Here is a 22,554-nt window from a genome sequence, read left to right as displayed (position 1 = left end):
CAAAACTCATAACTTAAAACACGACTCCGTCATGATTCTAAAAATGATTTTAAAAATTAAAATAAAATATATTTTTTTCAATTTTTCTTTTAAAATAGAGTTTTTAAAAAAAAAATTGAATTGAGTTTTGAGTTGTGTGTTTAGTTATGAGTTTTAAAATTAATTTTTGAATTAAATTTGGAATAATTTTGAGTTGTATATTTTGTTATGAATTTTAAAAAATGATTCAAAAATTTTGCCTTTAAAATGATGATCCCAAAGACAAACCAAACACTTCTGCCGTAGTTTTTGGAATGATAATTATTGGTCAAAATAATTAATTAAAAAAAATTATTCATCCAAAAAAGACAAAAAAAAAAAAGAAAAGAAGAAGAGTAAGTTAAAAGGATAAATTACACTGACAACCTTTAAGATTTTTATTTAATATAGATCCCTTGATATTTAAAAAATTACACTAATTCTCCTATCAAATTAAAATGACATACTTGTCCCTTTACCTTCATACATATAAAATAATAAAATAATACAGATATTTTATTCATGTTATTTCAAAGGAAATAACAATAATCTCCTTTAGTTTAATTTTTATTTTTCATGTTTTTTTATTCCTACTGATTTTTTTTTTTTTAATATTGTAATTAATTTTTTTATTTTTTAGATACACCTAATGTAGATATACTTAAAAAATATAATATTTTGTGATTTTTTTTAAATTCACCAAATATAAAAAATATAAAAATACAAAAATTCAATACATTATCTTATTTTGTTATATTTAATGAATTTTTTTTAAGTATTTTGTAAAATCTTATACTTTTTAAATATATATGTAGATTAAGTTGCTGTTTGGCATTGACTTTTTTGAATTGAGACTTTTTTAGCTTGGGACTAAAAAATTTGTTTGGTTTGTCTTTTTTTTAGAGAAAAAGTGAAATTATTATGATTTGGATGTAACATTTTATTTTATTGACTTATTTAGCCTATTTTGTTTTTTATGCTTTTTTAGCCCAACTTAGCCAAATGAAAACTAAATTGATCTAATCTAAATAATGGTAGAAATAAAAATGAATTCATATATAAAAAATATCATAAAAATATTGTGATAGTAATATTATTGTAAATATAAATAATATTTATGAGTGTTTTGTTTTAAAGTGAAATGTCGTTATTAAGATATATTATTGTGGGAGCCGGATAATTGAAAGAATCAAAAGCGTACGCTAGAGAGCAGACATTACTCGGCTCTATCCGGCACGACCAGGGTGACGAATAAAATGGATAGATGGGCCGAATAGTTATTGAACTATGGAGCCGAGTAAGTAAGAGGATAACGAGTGAAAAGTGGGCCTGACCACGAGGCCCAGGGAGTGAGTATAAATAGAGGAATAGCAGACTGAGAAAGGTATGTGAGAATTATTATGCTTAACTTAGAATACAAGCATTCCTGAGTGTAAAGACTGACTTGTTCGTCGGAGTGCTAATTCCGGCATCCCCGACCGGAGTGTTTATCTCTTTTCAGGTGATTATCAACGAATCTCGAGCGCTCCCCAGGATCAGAAGAGTATTCTCAAACCACTTCTCCACAATTGGCGCCGTCTGTGGGAATACTCAAGCACATCTATGGCAAGCGTGACAGAAGATCCTCCGACAGTCACTGTCAACCCGATACCGCAAGATGAAACCACTCCAACAAACTTGCTTGGAACAGAGACCATCGCCGCGAGACATGCCTTGAATTTTGCCTCACCCTCGACTTCGGAGCACGAGACAATGCAGACGATCATGGAACAAGCAAAACAAAATGAACAGAGGTTGGAGAACATGATCACTGAAAACGAATGTCTTCCTAAAAATTTGGCCTTGGAAATGGCGAAGTCCAAGCAAGCTGCGCACCTAAATCCGGAACGACCTCCGAAAGCAGGTGGTAGACAACCTTGAGCACGACAAGACACTGATAGCGACTCCAACTCATTATCCCCGGGGCCCAGGAAGAAGCGACGACATGAAACCACCAGTTCTTCCGAAGAAAGTCCTCGTACAATGCACAAGCGAAGAAAGAACAGTTCGGACGAAGACCAACACGATCCTTTCGTACGACGGATTGCAAAGGCTGAGCTAGCCAAGAAATTCAAAGCACCGTCGTTCACCTTGTACGATGGCAAATCAGACCCCACTGACCACATCCACCACTACAAGCAGTCCATGACATTGCATGCAGATGACGAGGCCCTCATGTGCCGAATATTTCCCAGCAGTTTGGGACCATTGGCGGTCAGGTGGTATTATAAACTGCAGCCGGCTTTGATTAAAACCTTCCACCAACTACAGAAATCTTTTAGGGCCAGATTCATCACCAACAAAGTCCAACCGAAGCAAGCCGACTCTCTGGGCAATGCAAATCCTGCTAGGAGAAACACTAAGAGCATATTCGGCGCGATACTGGGAATGCTTTAATCTTGTTGATGACACTTGCAACAACCCCATAGCCATCACTGCCTTCAAAATGGGATTACACCCGAATAGTTCCCTCCGCAGTTCCTTGACCAGAAGACCCCCCAAAACAGTCTGGGGGTTGATGAAGAAAGTAGAGGAATACTGCAAAGTGGAAGATGACGCCTTGCGTGTTAAAGCCGGATACAGTGCCATAAAAACGGCCCCCCCTGAAATTGCTCAGCCAATAAGTTCCGTACCTCCTCAGAGCCCTGAGCCACGATAGCGGGCTAAACGAGACAAGAAACGGGATTCTCGCCGATCAAGCGAACAATGCTCACACCAAACAAATGAGCAATTGCAAGTTGATAATAGGCGCACAAAGCGCGCCAACAAGAAATATACGGAGCTGTCAGAGCCAATCAGCTCGGTTATGTCCCAAATCCAACATCTTCCGTTCTTCAAATGGCCGTCCAAAATGGTGGGACCTCCCGACACGAGAAGATGGGACAAGCGGTGTGAGTATCACAAAGATCACGGTCATGATACGGACAACTGCTATGCTTTGAAAGACCACCTTGAGGAATTGGTGCAAGATGGTCGACTCCAGCAACATGTCCGAAAAAACGCAATCAAAACAGTTGCCCTTTGGCAGGATTCACCTCCGCTCGGTATCATTCATATGATATACGGCCTCCCAACGCCACTTGTCGTACACGTAATTTAGGCGGCCCCCTGGAAGCAACGCACACCATCGCAGCCCCACCAAGCTTTGAGTATTGTCTTCGATGATTCTGATCTTATCGGCATAACACTCCCCCATAGTGACCCATTGGTCATTGAGCTACACATGAATCGATTTATCGTTGAGCGCATCCTCATAGACCAAGGGAGCACTTCGGAGATTATGTATTACGAAACCTTCCTCAAACTCAGCTTCAACGAATCAGATCTGTGTCCAGCTCCTCATCCTTTGTTCGGCTTCAACACAAATTCGGAGTACCCGTTGGGGAAAATCACACTACCCGTTCGAGCAGGCTCCCAAACAATGGATGTAGAATTCTTGGTCGTCAAGCTCCCATCGCCATATAATCCCATCATGGGGCGAACTTGGTTGCATGCTATTCAAGCCATGCCAAGTACCTACCATCAACTGCTGCGCTTCCCGACCAAACACGGCATTGAGCAAATCCGTGGTTCCCGTCAATCCGCACAAGCATGTTATCTCCTTTTTGAAAAGACGCCTATGAAGTCGCAAGCCAACTCCTCCGAAGTGCCGAATCGAAACATCCTCGACGATGTCGGACAACTCCCTAGCAAAAAGCATGTCCTAGGCGATACCAACAGCAACTTGCCAAGTCATATAATCAACGCGTTTAGCTGCGCCGCTACACACCGGGAAAGTTGATCCTCAATTCGGTCATAATTGAAATGGCCATTATCAGAAGGATTCCATATCTGCTCGGAAATACGTCGCGGTCTTGGAACTCGAAGATTCTGTCATTAAACCCGACTTGTGGGGAATGATCTTAGCTCTAAATGATTCTTCATGTATACATTCCAACTTTGTAATGCAAGGATTCTTGTTCAACGGTTGTAGTCCCGCCTACTGCGAAATCTAGCTAAAAGGTACTCCGACAAAGTCTCCGGATTCGGAGCCCCCTCGGCGCATGACGTCATTGGGCCGATAAAGCCTCCAGATTCGAAGTGCCCTTCGTGGATATCACGATTGGCCAATTAAAGTCTCCGGATTCAGAAGCCCCCTCGGCAGATGACGTCGTTGGGCCGATTAAGCCTCCGGATTCGAAGCACCCTTCGTGGATATCACGATTGGCCAATTAAAGTCTCCGGATTCGGAGCCCCCTCGACGCATGACGTCGTTGGGCCGATTAAGCCTCCGGATTCGGAGCGTCCTTCGTGGATATCACGATTGGCCAATTAGTCTCTGGATTTGGAGCCCTCTCAGCGCATGACGTCGTTGGGCCGATTAAGCCTCCAGATCCGGAGCGCCCTTCGTGGATATCACGATTGGCCAATTAAAGTCTCCGGATTCGGAGCCCCCTCGGCGCATGACGTTGTTGGGCCGATTAAGCCTTCGGATTTGGAGTGCCCTTCGTGGATATCACGATTGTCTAATTAAAGTCTCCAGATTCGGAGCCCCCTCGGCGCATGACGTCGTTGGGCCAATTAAGCCTCCGGATTTGGAGCCCCCTCGGCGCATGACGTCGTTGGGCCGATAAAGCCTCCGGATTCGAAATAAACTGGCACAACCGCGCGAACAAAACAAAGCGTGCCAACACTCGAAATAAGATGCTTAACAAAAATTCACGATGAGATACAGACTTTTAAAATGAAATATTTTATTCGATTAAAACAATAATTACAAAAACGCAATCCGCGTTCGAGCATTACAATATCTATTTTCATACGGCGCCGCCTTCATCACCTTTCTCGAGCTTCGAAGTCGAAAGAGGGGAAGTGGTCATGTTGGTACGGCGGCAGCACCGAACCAATGCCCACTGCTCGGAGAGTGCCCGTAGCTTAAAATGCTTCGGTCTGACGCGCTTGAATCCACAATGTTTGCACCGGCAAGACAATCACCCTCAAGGTAGAAAGCCTTGACACCATTGACAATGTCAAGGCCAAGATCCAAGACAAGAAAGGAATTCCCCACGACAACAGTAAAATTCAACGATCGCGACGCTACGTCGGCCTCATCCTTCCTTCGGGGTGATCTGCTTCGACGACTTGGAGGCTGACGTTTTTTCCGTTCTTTGAACGCCCCACCTTTCGTACGGGTAGGTTCTCTACTGCCATCCATTACAGTATCGAGCTCAGCCAAAGTTTGAGCCTCTCTTCTGCTGACGAAGAAAATTCCATTTGACATTCACATTTGTCTGACCCCACACAACAAAGTTTTTTTAAAGCGTGTCTGAACACAATAAGTGAAACTACTAAGGCAAAAAGTCTGAGGCAATTCATTTTTAATTCTTGCGGTGACCACGAGGCAATTTCATTAATACCGAACTCCAACAGACGGACGCCGGTAGATATTGGCCATAGCCACTCCATATACTAATTTTTGGTTTTTAAGAGGTAAAATAGACTAATTACGGCAATTATAGATGGGCTGACAGTTTTCGAATTCGGAGCCCTCGGAGCATGACACCTTTGGGCCGATTAAGCCTCGGAATTCAGAGCCTAATCGGCGGATAACCGTTCGGAATGACATTTAATCATATAACCGTTCGTAATTAACTGTCTACTTAACTTGGGCCGGACAATGTTTATACAATGAAAATATACGCAAACACGAGTGTGCCGAATGCAGACTGCAATGAAGCGTTTAAAATAGGACGATTTATTCAATCAGGCAATAGTTACACAATTACATAGTATTTTTATTCGGCGTCACCCTCATCCTCACTCTTCTTGACTTCAAACGCGGAAAAGGGAAAATGATTACGTTGGTAGAGTGGCAGCGCCGAATCAATTCCCGACGCTCGGAGAGCTTCCGTGGCTTGAGATGCCTTGATCCAACCGTGCTTGAAGCCACGATTCTCACATCGGCAAACTTCCTCAGCGAGTTTCTCTTTGGTCTTCTGAATTCTGACCAGTCGGCCGTCGTGAAAGCCTTTCTCATGGGCCACGCCTCTCACAGTCTCAATCGCGAACATGCTAGCCGTATTACAATCGGCGATCGCATTACTAATCAGCTTTTGAGTGACCCTTTCTTCGACAACCGGGTTGGGTTGGCCGGTTGATTGGGCCCCGGCAGGCTTGATTTTCCTTAGTTCACGCTCGGCCTTCTCGGCGCGAGCTTCTAACTTCCGAATTCTTTCATCTCTCTACTCTATGTCGCGACGCGCGGTGCGGAGACGTATGCCGATCTCATAAGCCGTGTACAGTCCTCTCACTGCCCCATCAACACCTTCATGAAACACTTCGAAGTCCGGCCGACATACCATCGATTGCTGAACTTCGGGTGGAAAAATCTGTTGAGTAAACTCAACTGCCACATTTGGATCTCAAATGATCGAATCTACCTCCGTCATTGGTTTGTTACCCACGAAGACTGCGAAACTCAATGGACGAGGAGTTGCGTTGGATTCCCTTCCAGGACAGGATTGAGGAGACTTACACTGTGGCTGATTGTCCCTCCTAGGCGATCTACTTCGACGATGAGGAGATGGGTGTCTCTCCCGATCCCTCGAAGTCCTACTGCCAGTGCGTAAGGGTTCACCGCTTCGATTCATGGCACCTTCCAGCTCAGCTAGCGTCTTTGTTTCACCTCTGCTGTTGAAGAAAAGCTTACTTGACATTCACACTTGTTTAATCTTCCTCAAAGAGCGGGACTGAGATACTCACTGAGCGCGTAAATAGGACCCTCGTTCACGAAGTACACGCCTATTTATTCCCTACAAGGGTGGCATCTCCGAGGCTATCTCATTAGTGTTAAAGCGTCAAGCAGATTAATCAATCTATACGGCTCGAGTGCCCCAGTCGTTCCATGAATCGATTTGTCTTAACAGCAGTCATGAACTTGTTCTATTTTTAATTAAATCAGTTCCCGACGGGGCAAGGGCAGATTAATCGATCTCTATGGCTTGAGTGCCCTAGCCGTTCCACGAATCGATTTGTCTGAACAGCAGTCATGAATTTATTCTACTTATGATTAAATCAATTCCCGGCGTTCGACGTTCATGAACCAGCCGGGGCAAGGGCAGATTAATCAATCTATACGGCTCAAGTGCCCCAGCCGTTCCACGAATCGATTTGTCTGAACAGCAGTCATGAATTTATTCTACTTATGATTAAATCAGTTCCCGGCGTTCGACATTCATGAACCAGCTAGGGCAAGGGCAGATTAATCAATCTATACGACTCGAGTGCTCCAGCTGTTCTACGAATCGATTTGTCTGAACAGCAGTCATGAATTTATTCTACTTATGATTAAATCAGTTCCCGGCGTTCGACGTTCATGAACCAGCTGGGGGCAAGGGCAGATTAATCAATCGATACGGCTCGAGTGTCCCAGCCGTTCCATGAATCGATTTTCCTGAGCAGTAGTCATGAATTTATTCTATTTATGATTAAATCAAATCCCTAATTTTAATCGGCTGTTAAGTCTGCCGTCTCACGCAAGCTCGACATTTGGTTCTAACTGCCGATTCTCCTAACAATACACTCATATAGCAAGCAATACGAGAAATAGCTTGAGAACATATACAATTTACGAGAAATAACTTGAGACCACGTACAATTTTCATTCATAAACTGGGCGCTGGCAGCAGACATTTTACATATTAAAATCCAAAAAACGTACATTAAAATTGAAACCGAATATACTTCATAAAACTAGAATGTCTCCTAAATCACTCCTCGGGATTAGACTCAAGTGGCTCAATGTCTACTGGCTCATATGGAATTGGCACTGCCAATGTAACTCCAACGGCAGCAAGGGCTTTGAGCCACCCTTGTTTGAATCCCCGATTCTCGAATTTGGGGACTTCCTCTACGTATTCCATGAAGGCGGCACTCTTTCCAGCCTCAAGCACTGTGGAAATTTCGGATTCAAATTTTTCCTTCGCCGCCTTCAACTCGTTTAACTCAGCCTCTGCCTTGGCAAGCGCCTCATTGGCTAACTCGAGCGATGCCTTGCTCGCGGTCGCCCTGTCTTCGACTTCGAATCTGAGCTGGTCAGCAGTCTGAGCCCTCTCCTTTTCCGCTTTGGCTTGAGCATTTTCCATTGTGGCTCTCATCGCCTCGAACTCGGCCCTGCTCCTTTCACCTTCAACTTTAGACTTTAAGCGGCCAATTCTTTTAATGGCATCACATTGGCGGCGGCCTAGTTCGGTCACCCTTCCAATGGTCTGCAAAATAAGTTGGGATCATCACACCAAGCAATATCGTCTGCAAACCAAACCAAACGAGTGAAAAAGAGTATCATATGCATACCAGAAGGGCCGACTGGGCAGCGAACGCTATAGCCTCCAAATCCGGTTCTTCTCGAAAGGTGGCCTTATCAGCCGGTAGTGAAACTGAGGCGGCCAAGCTCAACACCACGGTTGGATCCTTCATAATGGATGCGTCCACGGAGGCTGGCGTGTTTTTGATCTTTGGTTGAACAACAAAAGGAACGACCACGTCGGACTCCTCTAAACGAGGCCGTTTACCAGCAGGGCTACCCTCTGAGCCGGCCTCTCCCTCGGCATTACGTTTTTCGCCCCGCTCTTCCGAAATCAGTCATTCTTCCATAATCTACTGTTCGGCCTCCTTCTCCGTCTCATCCAAAACAACTTGAGCCGTTTTCTCTGCAGTAACGGGTTGTAAAGATTTAACCGAGGCAGGCTCAAAACGAGTGGCCTCCACCTTCTTTCGGGCGGCCAATCGCTCGACATTTCTCTTTCTGGCCATCTGTGTGAGATTTCCCCCAGCCATGCCTTCAGAAAAGTCGCCGAGTAGATCCCCCAAGTCTGTAAAAATATCTTCGAAGGAAAGCTTTACCCGACCCGAAGTGGACGGTGGGTCAGGCTGGTTAAGGCTGGTAGCCTCAAACGCTGATTTCAAAGCTTCGTCGACCTCTTTGGCCTCGCCATGGAACTCCTTGGTTGATTCGGCGACTACCTCGACCACCGGCTCTGAGTCTTGCTCCGAATCGGAAGTTTCGAGACCAATTTGTCTAAGGGTCTTGAAGCTGAGGAAAATAAGAGCCGTATGGTGTTGTTCGCCGGTTGGAATAGGAATGTTGTCCGCAGCCGAGAACGTAGTATAGGTGGGCTCGTACCGCAGGAGAATATGGCGGCTCTGCCTTGTTTCTGTACATTCGGGCGGCCAGAGTACTTTAGTGCAGTCTTAATTTCCGCAAGGACCGCATCGTCAACCGAGGTCAGAATCCTCTTCAACTTGCTGCCTGCGAAAACAGAGGATCAGATTTAGGGAAGAGGCCGAATAAAAGAAAGGTCAACAAACAAGAAGATTACACGGCAACCTGGTTCACCCCTCTGTCTGGGAATAGGGTCTAGGCGGTCTTCGCCTTCACCGAATTCCCAGTTACCTCAGACATTGACCATTACGTCGTCAACTCGTTTGCCAGAGCTGGCAAGCATCGTTACCAAGTGATGGTCGCTGTCCTTGGCTCTTAGAAAGTAACGCCCGAGCCAACCGGAGGACTTGGCTAGAGCATAGCAGTGCCGAATCGCCAGAATGCCAAGATTGATCCTGAGACGCCGGTTCAACTCTACAATTCCCATTACGATTCGAAAAAAATTCACATTGGGTTGCGAGGGAATTAGACCCCAATGGCGGAGGACGGCCCTAAGAAATGGATGTAGGGGAAAGCGAACTCCGCCCTCCGCAATGGATAGGAGAGGAAAGACGATTGTATTTTGGTCATCCCTCTCCATATCGAGGGAATTGTCCGTTACTAGAGATAAATGGACATCATCAGGAATGGCGAAATATTTTCGGAACCCAGAAATTCGACCCTCAGAGAGGAGGTCTTTCAAATGCTTAGCCATCTTACTGATGACTCAAAGATATTCTAAATCGAAAACAACTACGGAAAGTAGGGTTGCAAACAAAAGAGAAGAAAACTTGCGAAAGGCAAAGGAAATAAGGAGAAAACGGAGAGGAGTTGCAGAAAACGCGTCGGACAAGAAATACCGACTGGCAGTTCAGAAGGGTCAATATCCAAAAAAGCATGTATCTGAAGGGACTTAAGCTTCAAATCGTAATAAATGCGAGAGAAGCACGAATGAGGCGGGAAAGCAGTACAGTAACCAAAAAGCATGTACGCGCCCTGACAAGCATCGCGAAGAGGAATAACCGCCGAATTTTTTCTCCCCAAACTAGAAGCCAAACACGCCAACTAGCTGATGCTAGTAGGGTGTTTGGGGGGCAATTGTGGGAGCCGGATAATTGAAAGAATCAGAAGCGTACGCTAGAGAGCAGACATTACTCGGCTCTATCCGGCACGACCAGGGTGCCGAATAAAATTGATAGATAGGCCGAATAGTTATTGAACTATGGAGCCGAGTAAGTAAGAGGATAACTAGTGGAAAGTGGGCCTGACCACGAGGCCCAGGGAGTGAGTATAAATAGAGGAATAGCAGACTGAGAAAGGTATGTGAGAATTATTATGCTTAACTTAGAATACAAGCATTCCTGAGTGTAAAGACTGACTTGTCCGTCGGAGTGCTAATTCCAGCATCCCCGACCGGAGTGTTTATCTCTTTTCAGGTGATTATCAGCGAATCTCGAGCGCTCCCCAGGATCAGAAGAGTATTCTCAAACCACTTCTCCACAATTATTGTCTTTAAAAATTCTATATCAATTTATGTTTGTATATCATCACTCAATAAGAATATGTTCAGGTAGAATTTAATGATGGAAAATTATAAAATGTAGTCATGATGATAGGAAGAAGAAATAATAGGGAAAAGGGCAAGATAGTCATTTAAAAAAATTTAGAGCATGACATCAGTCATCTATGGGGCAATTTGTAATGAGATTACAAACATCAAGTAGGAGAATGTAATTTTTCAAATATAAGGGGGATTTGTATTAAATAAAAATCTCAGGGGTGTCAGCGTAATTTATCCAAGTTAAAATAATCAATAATATAAAATGCCATATCTTACATATCAATCAATTATTTTTTTTTCTCACAATTATCTATTTAATCACAAATTTTTTTTTTGCAAATCATCCTAAGCATAACTTTTTTTTAATGATTAAAATAATCAAATAATTATAAAAACTAAATAGTTAACTTTCCAAATGAGGGCTAAGTAGCATTCATTGAGAGTTTAGTGCGGATTAAATAAATTAGGTTTCGTTTGATTTAGTTTTGAAAATTAATTTTGAAAGATAGTTTTTGAAAAGAGTTTGCAAAATTTAAAAACTTTTTTGGTTATATATTTTGAAAATAGTTTTGAGATGAGTTGTATTTTTTGTAATTAAAAAAATGAGTGTGAGAGAAAATTGATTAATTTATGTAGAGAACGTGAGAGAATGAGTCTTTGTTTAGCATTGATTTTTTTAGTTGGCTTTTTAGTGTTGAGATTTTTTTAGCTTGACTTTTTTAGCCTCGTATGGTTTGACTTTTTTGAGAGAAAAAGTATAATGATTATAGTTTCGATGTGACATTTTGTCTTATTAGCTTATATAGTTAATTTTGTCTTTTTATACTTTTTTAGCCAAAAATCTAAAACCAAACAAAGCTTAAGAGAGAAGAGAGAGAAAATGATTAATTGATATATATAGAAAAAAAAAAAAGAAGAAGAAGAGAGGGAGATAGGATATAGGATATAGGATATAGGAGATAGGAGAGAGAAAAAACAATTTTAAAAATAATTTTGAAAGATTGTAAACCAAACATATTTTTGAAATTTTCAATTCAAAAATTAATTTAAACGGTAAATTACACTGACACCCCCTGATATTTGATCCAATTATAGTCCACTCTCTGACATTCTGAAAATTACAATCTCACCCTGATAGTTAGTAGTCTCATTTCACAAACTCCTCTATTTATATAAAGGTAACAACTCCTAACAAAAAAATAGAGAAAATTACATTAAAAAAAAGTATAGCGATCCCGATTTTCCCTTCCGTGTTTATTGTATTCCGGACTCGGTTTCGTGGTTGGGTTGTTGTCTTATTCCTGTTTCCGTCCTTTACTCTTTGTATTTGATGCCATGGGTTGTGTTGAGCAGGTTTGAAACAGGTTGGTTATGATTGGAAACCAAAAGTTGATGCCCAGATTTTGGCCTTCATGCTCGAGTGGGGCTTTTGACGCTCGAGCGGGCCCTTTGCTTTTGTTCCTCCGCTCGAGCGAGGAGTTGGACGCTCGAGTGGGATTTTTCATCTCCCAGTATTTTGTTCTGCAGGTCATCGAACGCTGGAGCGTCCATTTTCACACTCGAGCAAGGACCCTCGTCTGCAAAACTTCTGGAAGTGTGCAATCGACGCTCGAGCGGTGCTTTTCACGCTCGAGCGTGAGTCTGTGTGTGACGCTCAAGCGGGGCGAGTTTTATATCAGTCTGTGAAAGAGCTTTTTGGATCATTTTTCTTTGACTCTTTCTCTCTCTACCTTTTCAAAACCTAAACTTGAGAGCTTCTCACTCTAGATCTCAACTTCTCTCTAAGGTTTGATCTAGTTCTAGTGTGCTTCTAGCCTAGTCGCTTTGAAAAAAAGGTTGTGCTTGGTGTGGGCTTCACTTTGATCCGAAAATCTCTTGATTTGGAGCACTTCGAGTTTTCTTCAATTTCTCCATTTGGTCTCTCCATTTGAGGTAGGGATAACTACTCATTTTTATGATCTTTAACATGGATGTTGGGGAGTTTGTATAAATGGGTTGATTTGGAGAGTTAGGGTTCGAGATTTGAAATATTGAAAAGAGGGGTTTTGTTCCTTTTGAACTATATATGTGTATATGAGTTTTAAATTGAGGTTATGAATGTTTATTAATGATATTTGGACCATTGGGTCAATATTGGGAAAAAATGGAGAAAATGTCATATTTGGGTTTTATTGGGTCATTAGTATAATTAATGACTTTCATTGTGAAATGTGAAATTGGGATGGAAACGATGAAATTGAATGGTGGAGTTGGACTTATTAATCACTCACCTTTGAAAATGTGGATAAATTATCTGTTTGATGCATTTATTATCTGTTTAGAAATAATTGCTTTGAGCTATCGGTGGAGGATAGTCTCGATTGTTGTAGACACTGTATGTTGATTAGGGAACACTAAAACTAATCACGTTGAATATGTCATTGAATATGACGGTTGGAATAATACATCGAATATGTATATTGATTGATCATTGTATATGATAAGTGTTTATATACATTGTATTATGTGGGAGGAGATAAGAGATGTACTCCATGGTTTGGGAGGAGATAGGGGATGGACTCCTAAACCGGATATTATTTGGGAAAAGATAGGGGATGGACTCCATTGATACAGCAAATGTGTGTATCTATTGTGAAGTATGGAAATGTTTTAATATGACATTGATACAGCAAATATGTATATCTATTGTGAAGTATGGAAGTGTTTTAATATGACATTGATACAGCAAATATGTGTATCTATTGTGAAGTGTGGAAGTGTTTTGATATGAGTTGTTATCTCATTTAAAAATGAAGTGCTTTAATATGAGTCGCAGTCTCATTAAATTACTGGCCAAGTTCTGAGCCATGTTATGAATTGAAAGTTTGATAAGTAAAGGAAAGTGGAATGAAATATGGACATATCTGTCATGGAATTGGATTGTGTTGTACGTTGGTTTGTATGAGTTAAACATTTATCAAATGCTAATGTTTTAGTTATCGCTCATATTATGTTTAGCATATCTCTACTGGGCGTTGGCTCACCCTATATGGGATATTATTTTCAGGAACAGGTGATATGCCGCCTCCAAGGATGTAGCTTGGGAGGTTGTAGAAGCTGAATGCTTAATTTTGTGATTATTTTGTGTATTACATGTAATTCAAGCCAAGGGCTTATTTTGTAAAAAGAGTTAGACTCTTCTTTTGTTGAACCCAAGTGTTGACTTGGAAAGTTGTAAGCCTGTAGGGCATTTACATTTGTTGTCAACATGTAATACTTTGTAATGAATACTCTGATAAATAGAATTATGTTTTATTCTCTTAAGCTTATAGATATCATGAATGTATGATTTAAGGATTTATTTTGAGGGCGTTACAACTTGGTATCATAGCGTACCGGGTTTGAATACCTTGGGTACGTGGGAAGTGGTTAGTACCACAATGGGTTTGTCTCGCTTGTTAGAGACTTGGGTGTAATGTCATGTGCTTATGTGATAACATGTTTATGTGACTATATGGGTATGGAATGTAGTTTCTAGGATGTTGATTGGATCCTTGGGTTTCTGGGAGTCTTGTTGGAAAGACACTTGATCAATGCTGTTTCTAATCGGAACTCTAGCAATGCCTCGGGACTATCAATGTCCGGAAATGAAATTCGTAAGTGCTTATGTGATTATGTGCTTACGTGGAATGAATTACTGTTGTCTATGTATTAGGACACGAGTGAAATAGCTTCGGCACATTTGTGAATGTGCTAATGTTTTCGTTACCTTTATTAGGATGTCAGGACGAGGACGTGGTGGTAGGCGAGGTAGCCCTAGGAGGCAAGAGATGCCTATACCGGATGAGATTCCGGCACAGCAGGAGGGTGTTGGTCAGGCCAATGTGGTCGAGCCAGTAGGTCAGCAGGCCATAGGCGCCTTAGCCCGCGAGATGGCAGGAGCTTTGAGGGAATCCATGGACATTCTCAGGGGTGAGAATCAAGTCCACGCCCATGTTACTGAGGCAGGGCCTTCTTTTCTGAAGAGGGAGTTTTTTTGGTCTAACCCGGACGAGTTTCTGGGGTATCCTAAGGAGCCACTTAAGGCTGACGAGTGGCTTGAGCAGATGACTAAGATGTTTGAGATGCTGGGCATCGAAGACGGGGCATTGAAGGTGACCTTGGCATCTTTCCAGCTGAAGGGAGACACGGGTCAATGGTGGAAGTTTATTCGGGGCCGTATTGGTGGCACATGGGAGGCCTTTGTAGATGTTTTCTAGGAAAAGTTGCTATCTCCAGCTGTCAGGGAGAAGTTGAGGGACTAGTTTTGTCAGCTCAAGCAGCTGAGTATGCCAGTAGCCGAGTTTGAGGCTGCATTTACCAGTTTATCTAGGTTTGCCCCTGAGCTTGCGGCGTCTGCAGAGCGCCGTTTTCTTGAGTTCGAGAAGAAGCTGAGGCACGGGCTTAAGACTAGGGTTAATGGGTCCATGACTCGAGAGTATGGATGCCTTGTGGATGCCGTGGCGTATCTTGAGATTATCATGCAGGAGGACGAGGAGAGAATGAGGAGCTCCAAGAGGAGTCAGGATGGCCAGGGAGATGGTAGGAGGCAGAGGGGTTCTAACCCTCAGCAGTCCCAGGGTACTTTTGCGAGATCTACCTTTCCAGTACCTAGTGTAGGTTCTGGGAGAGGCAGTCAGGGAGACATTACTTGTTTCAAATGTGGTCAGCTGGGCCACAAGTCTCCAGTTTGCCCGCAGAAGGGAGGAGGGCAGAAAGCAGCGTCATCTTCGGCTCGACCTCAAAGCCAGAGTCAGGGCAGAGGCCAGCCGCTCTCTTGTTACCGGTGTGGTCAGGCGGGGCACCTGAAAAGGTATTGCCCGCAGTTGAGTGGCACTTCTGGTGCATCTGGTGCGAGGCAGACGCAAAGTTTTTAGCCCGCACAATCAGTTCAGGCCTTGAGGACCAATCGGGGGGCTTCATCGTCTTAGTCTGTACAGCAGTCTTTTGCTCCGAGAGGTGAGCAAGTAGACCAGAGACCTTCAGGGCGCGTATATGCTGTTACTGCGCAGGATCTTGTACCGACTCCATCTGTTGTGAAAGATACTTTTTTGTTTTGCAACTCGGTTGCCAATGTATTGATTGATACGGGTGCATCCCATTCCTTTATATCTGCTGCATTTGCATCTGTTTTGGGGTTGGAGTTGGCACAGTTAGCTTCTCCTATTTGTGTTGTATCACCTGTTGGGGGTGAGTTGATTTTGAAACAAGGGTGTCAGGGCAGTGATATAAAGGTCGCAGACTGCCGGCTTCCATTTTCTTTTGTAGTTATGGCTATGTCGGGTTTTGATGTGATTTTGGATATGGACTGGCTATCGTCGTACCGGGCTGTTATTGATTGTTACCGCCAGAGAGTCACTGTATGTACCTTAAGCGGGGATTGTTTCCATTTCTTGGGGGATCGGGTCGGTAGTGTTTTGCCACCAGTGTATGATCCGCGAGGGCGGAGCGAACTTAGTGGTCTTCTCGCTAGCTTTATGAGTAGTGAGTGTGATGAGATCCGGATTAAGTTACCCAGAGTGGTTTGTGAGTACTCGGACGTCTTTCCCGAGGATCTTGTTAGTTTGCCACCCCATCGAGAGATCGAGTTCTTTATTGACTTAGTGCCGGGCACGACACTGATTTCTATGGCACCTTATCATTTTGCCCCAGCCGAGTTAAGTGAGTTGAAGATTCAGCTCCAGGAATTGCTAGATAAGGGCTTTATTCGCCCTAGTACTTCATCGTGGGGAGCACCGGCCCTCTTTGCTAAAAAGAAAGATGGTGCTTTGAGACTTTGTATTGATTACCGGAAATTCAATCAGACTACGATTAAGAATAAATACCCTATGCCCCGTATTGATGATCTGTTTGACCAGTTGAAAGGGTCCCGTTGTTTCTCTAAGATAGACTTGAGATCGGGTTACCATCAGTTGAGGGTCAGGGAGGAGGATATTCCGAAGACGGCATTCCATACGCGGTATGGCCACTATGAGTTTCTGGTGATACCTTTTGGGCTTACCAATGCACCGGCAGTGTTTATGGACTTGATGAACTGGATATTCTGGGAATTCTTAGATCGCTTTGTGGTCGTCTTTGTGGACGACATTCTGATTTATTCACCTTCTGAGGAAGAGCACGAGGAACATTTGAGAGTGGTGCTTGAGTTGCCTAGAGCCCATGAGCTATACGCTAAGTTTGGGAAGTGTGAGTTCTGGCTAAGAGAGGTTAAATTCTTAGGCCAAGTAGTTTCCGGGAAAGAGGTGTCTGTTGATACATCCAAGATTGAAGCAGTGCAAGATTGGTCACAGCCTAAGAATGTTTTTGAGATCCACAGTTTTCTGGAATTAGCGGGGTATTACCGTCTGTTTGTGAAGGATTTCTCCAGACTAGCTTCGCCATTGACTAGATTGACGCGAAAAGGGGTCAAATTTGTATGGAGTGAGACTTGTGAAAAGTCGTTCCAAGAGTTGAAAATTAGACTTACTACCGCTCCAGTGTTAATTATTTCGGAGAGAGGTTTGGGCTATGCAATTTATTGTGATGCCTCACGAGAGGGTTTGGGTTGTGCGTTGATGCAAGAGGCGAAAGTAGTAGCCTATGGCTCGCGGCAGTTGAAAATACACGAGAGAAATTACCCTACACACGATCTAGAGTTAGCAGCTGTGATTTTTGCCTTGAAGATTTGGAGGCACTACCTTTACGGTGAGAGATTCGAGGTGTTCTCAGATCATAAGAATCTGAAGTATCTGTTTACACAGAGGGACTTGAACTTGAGGCAGAGGAGGTGGATGGAGTTTGTTGAGGATTACGACTTCGGGTTGCATTACCATCCGGGGAAGGCCAATGTTGTGGCCGATGCCCTTAGTAGGAAATCCATTAGTGATGTAGCTTGTATAGCTATCCAAGAGTGGGAGATGTTGGGTGCACTTGGCGAGTTTGACTTGCTTTTGGGTGAATCTGTTGAGGCTGCGGCCTTGTTTTCTGTAGTTGCGCAGCCTACACTTGTGAATCGAGTATTAGAGGCACAGAGAGGTGACCTTGAGGTAGAATCCCTCCGGGAGAAGATCTCCAGTGGGAAGGCTGAGAAGGGTTTGACTGTGTATCCCGACCTGAGTGTGAGATACCGAGACCGTCTGTTTGTGCCGGAGTCTTGCCGAAAAGAGGTACTCCGAGAGTTTCACCATTTACACCTTGCGGTGCATTCAGGAGGCACTAAGATGTATCATGATTTGGGTCGCCAGTTTTGGTGGCGGGGTATGAAAAAGGATGTGGCAGTTTTTGTGTCTAAGTGCCTTACTTGTCAGCAAGTGAAGACCGAGCATCAGAGGCCAGCGGGTTTGTTATGACCCTTGCCTATTGCCGAGTGGAAATGGGAACATGTCACGATGGACTTCGTTGTAGGTCTTCCGAGGACTCAACGGGGTAGTGATGCTATTTGGGTGGTTGTAGACCGATTGACTAAGTCGGCGCACTTTATCCCTATGCGCGTGAGAGATTCGGTGGATCACCTTGCCGATTTGTATATTCGGGACATAGTGAGGTTGCACGGGGTCCCAGTGTCGATCGTCTCAGATAGAGATCCACGTTTTACTGCTAGGTTATGGCAGAGTTTGCAGAGTGCCTTGGGCACTAAATTGACCTTTAGCACGGCTTATCATCCTCAAACTGACGGGCAGTCCGAGCGTACTATTCAGATCCTTGAGGATATGCTTCGAGGCTGTGTCCTTGACTTTAGTGGGTCGTGGGAGAGGCACTTGCCCTTAGTGGAGTTTGCCTACAACAACAGTTTCCTATCGAGTATTGGTATGGCGCCGTTTTAGGCCATGTATGGCCAACCGTGTAGGTCTCCAGTGTGTTGGGCCGAGGTGGGTGATGCACCTTTATTGGGCCCGGAGTTGGTGCGAGAAACGACAGATAAAGTTAAGCTTATCCGTAAGAGGCTTGTTACAGCCCAAAGTCGCCAAAAGAGTTATGCCAACCGAAGGAAGAGGCCTTTGGCATTTGAGGTGGGTGATCATGTCTGCTTGAAAATATCACCTAGGCAAGGTTTGATGAGGTTTGGGAAGAGTGAGAAGTTGTTCCCTCGGTTTATTGGTCCCTTTGAGATCCTTGAAAGGATTGGGGAGGTTGAATACCGTTTAGCTTTACCGCCACAGTTATCCGGGGTGCATGACATGTTTCATGTTAGTATGCTTCGGAAGTATGAGCCGGATCTGTCGCATGTATTGGATTGGACCGACTTAGAGGTAGATGACGATGCCTCATATGAGGAGAGACCGGTACGGGTCTTGGGTAGGCGAGAACAGATCTTGCGAGGCAAGACGATACCTTTGGTGAAGGTTTTGTGGAAGCATCACGGAGTGGAAGAAGCCACTTGGGAACGTGAGTTAGAGGTCCATGGAAAATACCCAGACTTGTTTGTTAATGTTTAACCATGTATTGGGAATTTTGTTTGTGAATGGATTCTGGAAATATTATATATGTTTTGGATTGTGGAAATGCTATAGCCATTGAATATGGTTCGGAAATGGAAGTTTACTTTAACATTGCATATGTTAATTCTGTTTTAGAAATGCAAATATATTGATTGGCATTGAATATGTAATTGAATTGTGGAAGACTCGTGTTGAAATTTGTGAATTTCAAGGGAATGCATGTCGATGATGCATGTTGTAACGTATGTTATAATTTGCCACTTGAAAAGAGATGGAATGATCGGTAATGAGTCAAGTCGATGAATATTGAATTGTAATATTGTTGAGAATTGAGAAATCATATTTTTGAAACTTATTTATCTAATTCGGGAACGAAATTCTTTAAGGGGGGGAGGTTATAGCGATCCCGGTTTTCCCTTCCTTGTTTATTGTATTTCGGACTCGGTTCCGTGGTTGGGTTGTTGTCTTCTTCCCGTTTCCGTCCTTTACTCTTTGTATTTGATGCCTTGGGTTGTGTTGAGCAGGTTTGAAACAGGTTGGTTGTGATTGGAAACCAAAAGTTGATGCCCAGATTTTGGCCTTCACGCTCGAGCGAGGCTTTTGACGCTCGAGCGGGCCCTTTGCTTTTGTTCCTCCGCTCGAGCGGGGAGTTGGATGCTCGAGCGGGATTTTTCATCTCCCAGTATTTTGTTCGGCGGGTCATCGGATGCTCGAGCGTCCATTTTCACGCTCGAGCGGGGACCTTCGTCTACAAAACTTCTGGAAGTGTGCAATTGATGCTCGAGCGGCGCTTTTCATGCTCGAGCGTGAGTCTGTGTGTGACGCTCGAGCGGGGAGTTCCACGCTCGAGCAGGGCAAGTTTTATATCAGTCCGTGAAACAGCTTTTTGGATCATTTTTCTTTGACTCTTTCTCTCTCTACCTTTTCAAAACCTAAACTTGAGAGCTTCTCACTCTAGATCTCAACTTCTCTCTAAGGTTTGATCTAGTTCTAGTGTGCTTCTAGCGTAGTCCCTTTGAAAAAAAGGTTGTGCTTGATGTGGGCTTCACTTTGAGTTTTCTTCAACTTCTCCATTTGGTCTCTCCGTTTGAGGTAGAGATAACTACTCATTTTTATAATCTTTAACATGGATGTTGGGCATTTTGTATAAATGAGTTGATTTGGGAAGTTAGGGTTCGAGATTTGAAATATTAAAAAGAGGGGTTTTGTTCCTTTTGAACTATATATGTGTATATGGGTCTTAAATTGAGGTTATGAATGTTTATTAATGATATTTGGACCATTGAGTCAATATTGGAAAAAAATGAGGAAAATGCCATATTTGGGTTTTATTGGGTCATTCGCATAATTAATGACTTTTATTGTGAAATGTGAAATTGGGATGGAAACGATGAAATTGGCTTAAGATGAGATTGAATGGTGGAGTTGGACTTATTAATCACTCACCTTTGAAAATGTGGATAAATTATCTGTTTGATGCATTTATTACCTGTTTAGAAATAATTACTTTGGGCTATCGGTGGAGGATAGTCTCGATTGTTGTAGACACTGTATGTTGATTAGGGAAAACTGAAACTAATCACGTTGAATATGTCATTGAATATGACGGTTGGAATAATACATCGAATACGTGTATTTATTGATCATTGTATTTGATAAGTGTTTATATACATTGTATTGTGTGGGAGGAGATAGGGGATGTACTCCACGATTTGGGAGGAGATAGGGGATGGACTCCTAAACCGGATATTATTTGGAAGGAGATAGGGGATGAACTCCATTGATACAGCAAATATGTGTATCTATTGTGAAGTATGGAAGTGTTTTAATATGACATTGATACAACAAATATATGTATCTATTGTGAAGTATGGAAGTGTTTTAATATGACATTGATACAGCAAATATGTGTATCTATTGTGAAGTGTGGAAGTGTTTTGATATGAGTTGTTATCTCATTTAAAAAGGAAATGCTTTAATATGAGTCGCAGTCTCATTAAATTGCTGGCCAGGTTTTGAGCCATGTTATGAATTGAAAGTTTGGTAAGTAAAGGAAAGTGGAATGAAATATGGACATATCTGTCATGGAATTGGATTGTGTTGTACGTTGGTTTGTATGAGTTAAACATTTATCAAATGCTAATGTTTTAGTTATTGCTCATATTATGTTTAGCATATCTCTACTGGGCGTTGGCTCACCCTATATGGGATATCATTTTCAGGTACAGGTGATATGCCGCCTCCAAGGATATAGCTTGGGAGGTTGTAGAAGCTGAATGCTTAATTTTGTGATTATTTTGTGTATTACATGTAATTCAAGCCAAGGGCTTATTTTGTAAAAAGAGTTAGACTCTTCTTTTGTTGAACCCAAGTGTTGACTTGGAAAGTTGTAAGCCCGTAGGGCATTTACATTTGTTATCAACATGTAATACTTTGTAATGAATACTCTGATAAATAGAATTATGTTTTATTCTCTTAAGCTTATAGATATCATGAATGTATGATTTAAGGGTTTATTTTGACGGCGTTACAAAAAGTAAAGCAAAGAGAAAAAAAATAGAGAAAGTAAAGCAAAGTAAGAAAAGATAGAGTGCATGAGTTCAATGTTTTCATTCCGTCTAAATAATTACAATGACAAAAAATTAGTGTAATTTTCTAAACATCGAAAAATAATATGTATTAAATTCAAATATCAGGGATGTAAGTGTAATTTACCCTAATTTAAACGGCAAATCAAACACTGGTATTTATTATAGCTTATTTTACAGTTTGTTTGTTTGATAGAGTTTTTTTTTGGGGGGGGGAGGGGGGATTATTTTCTTCTTTAGTAAGTTTTTTTTTTAAAAAATTTCAAAAAATTTTAAACTTCTAAATTTAACAAAATAAGATGAATCGAAAATTTAGAAAAAAAATTCAAAAAAAATTTAGAAAAGATAAAAAATAAATAAATCAAAAATTAGGGTTGAACAAGAAATCTATATAATCCATAATCCGATTCGATCTAATCCAATCCGGTAGGTTTGGATTAGTTTTTTAAATCCGTAGTTCAGTTCTAGATTAGAAGTTTAAAAATCCGTATGCCACGGATCGGTTCCAGATTGAATCCCATGATTTTGGATTGGAACCGATTCAGACCGTCTACAAGTAGTCTATTTTATATTATAGAGCCTCCCATATAATATTATTTCTTATTCCATATAAAAGTTAAACCCTTATTCCATGTTGCTGCTACTATGCTTTTGTTTGTTGTTTCTGTTCATGGAGTTTTGGTGGTTTAAAACCAGTTTTCTTATTGCTTTTGTTTAATACAGAAGAGACTTCTG

This window comes from Camellia sinensis, chromosome 9 (assembly GCF_055761805.1).
Source record: "Camellia sinensis isolate YWXY chromosome 9, ASM5576180v1, whole genome shotgun sequence".
NCBI classification, from domain to species: Eukaryota; Viridiplantae; Streptophyta; class Magnoliopsida; order Ericales; family Theaceae; genus Camellia; species Camellia sinensis.
The sequence above is the reverse complement of the archived record's forward strand: the minus strand, read 5'-3'. Positions refer to the sequence as shown.